The 7,982-nt window shown below is 41.3% G+C and overlaps 1 protein-coding gene across 1 annotated transcript in view; it reads left to right on the top strand.

The window, feature by feature from the left end:
• The first annotated feature begins 6,125 nt into the window (after positions 1 to 6,125).
• twsg1a (twisted gastrulation BMP signaling modulator 1a) overlaps positions 6,126 to 7,982 on the top strand; it is an 83,577-nt gene continuing 81,720 nt past the window's right edge. Inside the window, exon 1 of the mRNA XM_028803698.2 lies at positions 6,126 to 6,272. The gene's annotated coding sequence lies outside the window, so the exon portion shown is untranslated. The remainder of the gene's footprint in view (positions 6,273 to 7,982) is intronic.

The following is a 7,982-nucleotide window of genomic DNA, read 5'->3' as shown; positions in this document are numbered from 1 at the left end:
CAGAGTGATGCTGTTAAGGAGTGGAATTACAGCCAAATGTTCATGCTACAAAAATAAAATGTTGACATTTTTACAGTGCTGCCCTGTGACGTCTAACATTCACTACTGCACACCACACACAAACAGATTACAGTTCCTCAATACAATCTAAAAACTGTCAGGGAAGTCTTTATGTTATACTCACAGCACAAAAGTAGTACATAAAAACAAGAATTCCCAGCCTTTTTGGATAACTTCTCTAGTTTGTAATCAAAAGGTCTCTACTTAGGTACCTTTTGTTTGTTTTTGTGGGGTGTTTATCGAGACTCATTCAGTTCTTTCCTCTCTGTTTAGTGATTACAACATTGAAATGATGGGACGGTAAAGTCCAACAGGACATTTGGTAGTATAGTATCATAGACCTCTGCTTTCAGCCATCATGGGCAACACTCAAGCTAGACAGAAGTATGGATTCCAAAGCTCACACTTGATTCCTATCATTTATGTCAAAGTCATGGTGTTGTACTATTAAGTAACAAAATGTAATTCATAACTTTACTCTAGGGGTCTCAAAACTAAAAACAAAGTGACAATCTTTGTGTTCCACTGAGCTACTGGATTCATTTTTAACTGCTGCTGTTTGTATACAAATCACTAAATGCCTTGGGTCACTGATGGTCTCGGGAGTCATGCCTTTGGAGGGTTGCACAGACCTCCACGAGATAAGCAATGGTATCCTGACTGCTGTTAGGTACCAGGATGAGCCATTGTCAGACCTTATGCTGGTGCAGTGGGCGCTGGGTTCCGCCTGGTGCAGGACAATGCCTGGCCTGATGTGGCCAGAGTGTGTAGGCAGTTCCTGGATGACAAAGGCATTGATGGCATTCACTGGAATGCATGATCCCTTGACCTGAATCCAATCGAGAACCTTTGGGACATTATGTATGTATCGGTGCATCTGAGGCTGGCAGGTAGCGCCACAGACCGCCCAGGAGCTCACTGATGCCCTGATCCAGGTCAGAGAGGAGATCCCCCATGACGCCATCTTCCATCTCATCAGTAGCCTGCTCAGACGTTGTCGGGAGTGCATACAGGCACAAGGGGGCCTTACACACTACTGAGTCACATTCTGAGTTGCTATGATGAAATTCATGCAAGTTGGATCAGCCTGTGATTTCAATTTTTAACTTTGATTTTCAGTGTGATGTTTAATCAATGAGTTGGTGATTTTGGTTTCCATTGACCGTTGTTACATCATTTTGTTCTTAACAAATTGCACGGTATTACTCAGTAAAGATTTTCCACTTGAATATTTTGTTAATCAAGGTCCAATATGTAGTTTAAGTATTTTGCACATCAATTTGTTTGGTCTTTTCCATGTTGTGGTTTTTAAAATGTTCTAAATTGTAACAGGTATAAACGTGACCTTCAGCCACCTCCTTCAGCCTTCAGCCAGTGACACACTATGTGACTCCTTTCATAATTCTGTGAGGTTGTCATTTCATTTTAGGTTTAATTTTTCCTTTTTTGGTATTTCTCCAGGTTTCTGTTGGTTTGACTCATGCCAAATTTAATTATGTACTTTGTTTTTTACTCTCTGATTCATTTTGAAGGTATTATTGTTTTTTTATGTTCTATTTCATTAGAACATTAGTCCCACCCTACCTGCTGTGTTTCATGGGTGCTGACATTCTGGGATTGTAATCTGATGACTGCAAATCGTGACTCATGATGTCATTGGGTCACTAGTATAAAAGTCGGTGTTGTACACTTTTAGGTGAGTGTGTGATACTTGATTTAAATACCTAAGGTAAAGATGTATTGTGTTTTGAATATCCCTGGTTATAAACATTGGGCCTGGTTTGTGGTTACGATATTTCCTCTGGCAAAACCAAAATTTTTCATTAGGGTTTTCTTTGTATTTTAACCTTTTCTTTGTTCCAGACTACAAGTCGTGTTCCATCTCCTGATACTGAAACAAAATATTTTTCTCCACCATTTTCCATCAGTGGCATAACAGTCTCAGGTCAGACAACATGTCACACTTGATGACTGCTGAATCTCACATTGCCTTAGGGATGTATGATGCCACATCTAGGGCACAACTATATAATAATTATAATAAATTTCCTATTGTGCTATAAAAGTATCACAAGCTGGTCTCATTTTGACATCCAGTTACCGTGCTGCCTGACACTTCTAGTGGCTGTCCGAATGTCTTCCAGACATAGTGACTTCAGCTGGCCTGTGTTTCCCTTTTTTAATTTTGATGCAATACAACAAACGAGATACCAGACTGTTTGCCAGGTCCCACTTTCTTTCATTCCTTGTAGCTGCAATATACACGTTTAACTCCCAGCTGAGTGTCATTTCTTGTCGGGTCTCACAAACACAGGAGCCTAACTGTTTGACTATGTCATGGCAAGTTGCACAATTCTGTAACTGAATTGCTGGGAGTGTCACAATATACAGTACGACTGTGCACCACGACTTTCCGAAACTCACTAAGGTCATTTAAAAAATGGTTACAGCTGAAAATCTCAAAAAGACATCCCTTTCTTCTCTCTAGCACAGGATCACACACATGCACTTTTAGTAATTGAACTGCTAAAGGTCTCACACACTGGATGTTCTTACAGTACTATTTCCATTGTCTTTGGCCTTGTCCTATTTCACATTCAACCAGAAGATGGGTTTGTATTCTGAAGGAATAAACAAATTCTAATTTATAACAAACTAGCTGTGTAAGCCCGTGATGTAAAAAGCCCGGGGTCCTAGAAACTATTGAAATTGTCAGAAAAAAAAACTGAAATGTAGAGATGTCAGGTACTTGAAAGGCACTACTCTGGGCATCTCTCTCCTAGGAGGATTCGTTTTGCCGACGTGCTCGCATCACTTGTGCATTAGCGGTGGGTGGAAAAGTAAAAGGGATACTGTTTTGCCGATGTTAGCGGCTAAGCGACTTTGTCTTTCTTCTGAGGTTTCGTTTTGCTGACTTGCTGGCCTCACCTGTGTTATTAGTGGCTAAGCAAGTTTTCTGTTTCCTTGGAGGTGGAGCCCTTAACCCGACTCCACCTCTCACTTCCTGGCCGGACAGACAGAAACACACACTTCCACACGTAGACGTTTATATAGAACAGTGAAAGGCAACCTTTTTCGAGTTGCGGCGCACTGAGTCCAAAAATTTTCTTTCGCGGCGCACCTGAGGGACTGCCCATAAATAAAGTCATGATGACACAATCTATGGACAATCACCAATAAAAACAGTAGCGTTCGTATTTTCTCGTTCTATATTTGCTCCGCCTTCTTCTATCCGTACAGTGAGCGAGATCTTCTAACAACGAGACTTTTTAAGTCTCACGAGATGTGTTTTTGACACCGCTGGTGTTGATATTATGATGAATGGTGAACAGCAAAAATTTTAACTTGCATTCAAAATAAATACATTCGTTTATTCAACAATCTAATTAACCGTTATCTGTTTTTCCAACATAAAATATTTTTTTTAAACATTATCTTTTTAATCAACCAAAAGTTCAAAAACACTAGCAATTTTTAATATTTTACAAAAGTTTTCGCGGCGCCCCTAGAAAATTCCACGGCGCGGCGCACCGGTTGCCCGACAGTGATATAGAAGATGTCTTTTCAGATTCTACAGATAAGGAAGATTGAAGTTTGGAGGTAAACTGGTTCTTCTCACTAATTACAGCGCCAGAGAGTGTCAACTGAAATGTTATTAAATGAAAATTTGCACAAAGTCACATCATCACTCACCTAAGCTCCTTTCTCTCCCATTGTACTCTCAAGACAATACTATCGTCCCAGTTTCTGCTTTTCATGTCCCCAGGACCAGAAGGGGGTGACACTTCCTTCAGACCTTACTGCTGGGCTTGGTTGCCCTGACTGGGTATGTTTTCTGGGCTGTGGATAAAGGAGAGGAGACCATTAGCAACAGTACCCCCTTCCGGCCAGGAGTGGAATTGCTTATCTCTGGTGAGCTGTTCAGGGTGCACGAGTGGTATATATACTGTATATATCTATCTCTCTATTATATAAAAAAATCCTGGGAGAGACGAGACTTTGTGCCAAGAGATTTAACCACGCCTGGGGGAATTAAAAGATTTGTTGTTTGGTGAAAGTGAAATCCACATATTCGAGTGGCAGAGATGCGAAGTGGCTAGTGTATAGCACAGGCTGGGGGATTGGCAAGCGAAGCGAGCAGGGGGCAAAGCCCCCAGTATATATAAAAGTCAATGTATGTGTGTATGTATGTATGTTCCAGCATCACTTCTGAATGGCTAGAGAGATTTTCATGAAACTTGATACACATGTTTCTCATTGGTTGACTAAAAATACTGTAGGGTGAAATCAACTCTAACCCACCCCCTTCTGGGTAGGGTGGGGGGTGATCTTACGGTCTTGTATGCATGTTATCATCCATTTGACACTCGGAATGATCACCAGAAGGCGAACTGGAAATTACTGCCAGCATTCTTTATGTTTGAGCACCACCGCCCCCCTGTTGCTTTTGAAATTAAATAGAGTTGGCCGGTCCTGAGCGTCAACTGGATGATAACATACATATGAGACTGCAAGACAAGCACATTAGTGAGTCTTCATTGTTGTTAATTTATTTTTATTTTTAAAGTTGTGGGGTTTTTTATTATATTTTTCTCAAACAATTAAAAAAAAAACACTTTATTTTCCTCCCGAGCAACGCTGGGTATATCAGCTAGTATTTATACAGTATATAGTGTATGTATCTTTATCCAATGTAGTGAATTCCACAACAGAATTGTGTCTGTTGTTAAATCAGTGCCACATAACCGCCTGAAGATCCTGGCCATGCATTAATGATTTTCAACCTTGTCTCTTGCTTACAGAGATTTCTCTAAATCTTCTAATGATATTATGTACAATAGATAATGAAATCCCAAAATTCTTTGCAATTTTACATTGAAGAATATTATTCTGAAATTGTTCCACTATTTGCCCACAGTCTTTCACAGGGTAGTGAACCCCTCACCATTTTTGTTTCTGTTAGACTCCGCCTCTCAGGGATGCTCTTTTTATACCCAGTCATGTGACTGACCCATTACCAATCAACCTCATTAGTTGTGAGATGTTCTACAAGGCATGTTTATTAGCATTACACAAGTTTTCCAGCTTCTTGTTGCTGCTCCCCAACTTCTTTGAAACATGTTTGCTGGCATCTAATTCAAAATGAGCCAATATTTTTCATAAAACAATTACATTTCTCAGTTTCAAAATTTGGTATGTTGTCATTGTTCTATTTTTAATTAAAAATGAATTTAAATGATTTGTAAATCATCACATTTTGCTTTATTTACATTTTACACATCATTTCAACTTTGGAAATTGGGTCGTAATTTAAATTATTTTTATATATGTGTTTATTATTACTAGCTGTTCTACCTGTCTTAAGATGTGTTGAAATCTAAATAATCAACATTGACCTCAGTGTTAAGATTTGTGGTGCACAAACATCTATTGGAATGTATTTTGAGATGAATGCAGTAATAAAATGTATTGCATTTGCAATTCTAACGGATGGCACATCACAGGCTTTAACACTGCTTTTATGACTCCCATACCAAGTTGCATATGACAGAAACACATGCATTGCATTTGTAATTCCAACAGGTGGTGCATCACACACATTTATAGTAATAAAATCTGTCGCAATTGTCATTAAAACGGATAACACATCACAAACATCTGTCGGAATGACAAATGAAATGCATGTGTTTGTCATATGCCATTTGATGTTGGATTTGTAAAAGTGCTGTTAATGTTTCTGATGCGCCATGTGTTGGAATGACAGATGTAAAGTACTTTCTTACTATAAATGTGAGTGAAAAACAAAGACATGGCAGATATGCAGGCTCTTCTTCTTTTGTTAAAATTGATAGTTCCAAAAACTAAAACTAAGAATAATATTATTTTATAGTGACATAGTGACAAAGGCAAATGCTCACCTTAACATTTAATCTGAGCGATGGGATGTCCATGTCCAACAAATAGACGCGCCCAAAATGCCTGTTTGGTGTCAGGTTTGTTAATGGATGGATTCCTCAGCAGAGAGCGTTCGAGAAAAGCCTGCGTCTTTAAGGTCGCGCACGCGCAAACCCACACGCTCACGCTCACGCTCGAACTCGCACTGTTCAGGAGCAGCCAGGCACCGCAGCCCCGCTCGCGCCCGCACTATTTCATTTTTGCCTCCGAGGCAAAGGGAACTGGACGCGCGGGCCCATTCGTACCTGTGTCGAGAGGTGAGCCTTTAACATTTAGTGTTTGAGATGGTTGAACGGGACCGAGGTCGCCTTTGTCAAACGGTCTGCATCGAGGTTTTTTTGTTTGTTTTTTTTTTGGCATTCATGCGCTCCGAAGGAGAGGTGGAGAAACCTACCGGGGTTATCTAGTGGGCGATTTCTGGTAAGATTTGTAGAATGCTTCTGTGGAAAAATGTAGTGTGTAAGTTTGAGTTGGGGGCTTTCTTTGTTGTGTAGTGTCCACAGGTCGGTGTGCGTTTTAAGCAGGGCTCGTTTCACGGCTCGAAACAAAAGTGTCGATGGCTTTGGGATGTTTTGGCTCGCCGAATCGCACGGGCAGCATCTCCGGCGTGGAGGTGGAGAGTAGTCTCCCTACCAAAACACGTAACTCGAGGAGGCGAACGGACAAGGTGTGCGCACTGGGCATTACTTCACTTCTTCACGCATCAAGCGACTCCTTTTACTCGATCCTCTGCCCACCTTCTTTTATTTTTTTATTCGTTCTTTTGCGCAGGCACACGGCTTCGCCGCCGAAGTCCTCGCCCATAAACTTTATTTTTTCATTCTCCGGTGCCGTCAAGTTTGCCAGGGCAACCGCTTGAATTGTTCTGGAGGTAATGTACGGCTATTTTTTTAGCGCCTTTCTCTCTACAGTTGTCTTTTTTTTGTGATGCGTAATTTGGAAAATTTATTGGCTTGCATCATTGTGCAAGTTTTCGACGTGTTCCAGTTTGTTGTGTTAAGCTGATTTCCAGAGTTTGATCCATCCATTTTCAAAACCCGCATATCCTTTGTCGTGCTTCAAATCCGGAGATGGACGGCAAAGCATACGAGATCATAAGGACATCATTGGAATGTTATTAGGGTACCAAGAATCCCTGATGTCGGATGTTAACCTGAGGTTGTAAGAACTATATTTGTTATAATATATAGGCAGCATTTGTACCTTTCTTTGTCAGTTATTGTAATATTACATTACCAAACCTGTTTAATACAACTCTGAGTCTCAGGGGTTCATCAAGCGAACACCAGCCCACCATAGAACAAACTTGAGCACATGCCCATTTCCTCTCGCCGGGCCAGGAAAAGCCCCCAAACATGATAATGGTAATCCTTTGCACTTACTGTATATAGTGCTCTATGTAGATTTAGACCACCAATGTGTATCTCCTACCTGGATGATGCTGTGGCAGCCATTATTAATTACTCCAGTGTGCTCACCACACACAAGTGAAAAAGGGTTGTGAGAGAGTTGGCTAATAGGAGGTGGGGGGTGATTAGGGGGCCAGAACGGACAAAGTTGTGATGGGCAATTCAGTCAGGACATCAGGATGAAACCTACTCTTCATGAAATATGCCCAGGGATTGTTGATGACCACCGAAAGTCAGGACTTCAGTTTGACGTCTCATTCAGAGGACGGCGCTGTAGTTACAGCTCCGCATGTGCATCACTGCACTGGGGCATTGGGAACCACACACAGACCACAGGGTAAGCACCCAATGCTGGTCTCACCAACTCCTCTTGCAGGCTTTTTCCTAGATGGTCTCCAATCGAAGTGCTGGCCGGGCCCGAACATGCTTGCCCTCAGCAGGGTGACCTGTTTGGAAGCACAGGTTGTATTCTTTCCCCTCATGGATGATGGCCAGAACAGGACACAAACCCTGAAATGTTGGATCCATGAGGTTGCAGCACTTGCCACTGCTCTATCG

The sequence above is a fragment of the Erpetoichthys calabaricus genome, chromosome 6 (genome assembly GCF_900747795.2).
Source record: "Erpetoichthys calabaricus chromosome 6, fErpCal1.3, whole genome shotgun sequence".
Classification (NCBI taxonomy): Eukaryota; Metazoa; Chordata; class Cladistia; order Polypteriformes; family Polypteridae; genus Erpetoichthys; species Erpetoichthys calabaricus.
The sequence above is the reverse complement of the archived record's forward strand: the minus strand, read 5'-3'. Positions and strand labels throughout refer to the sequence as shown.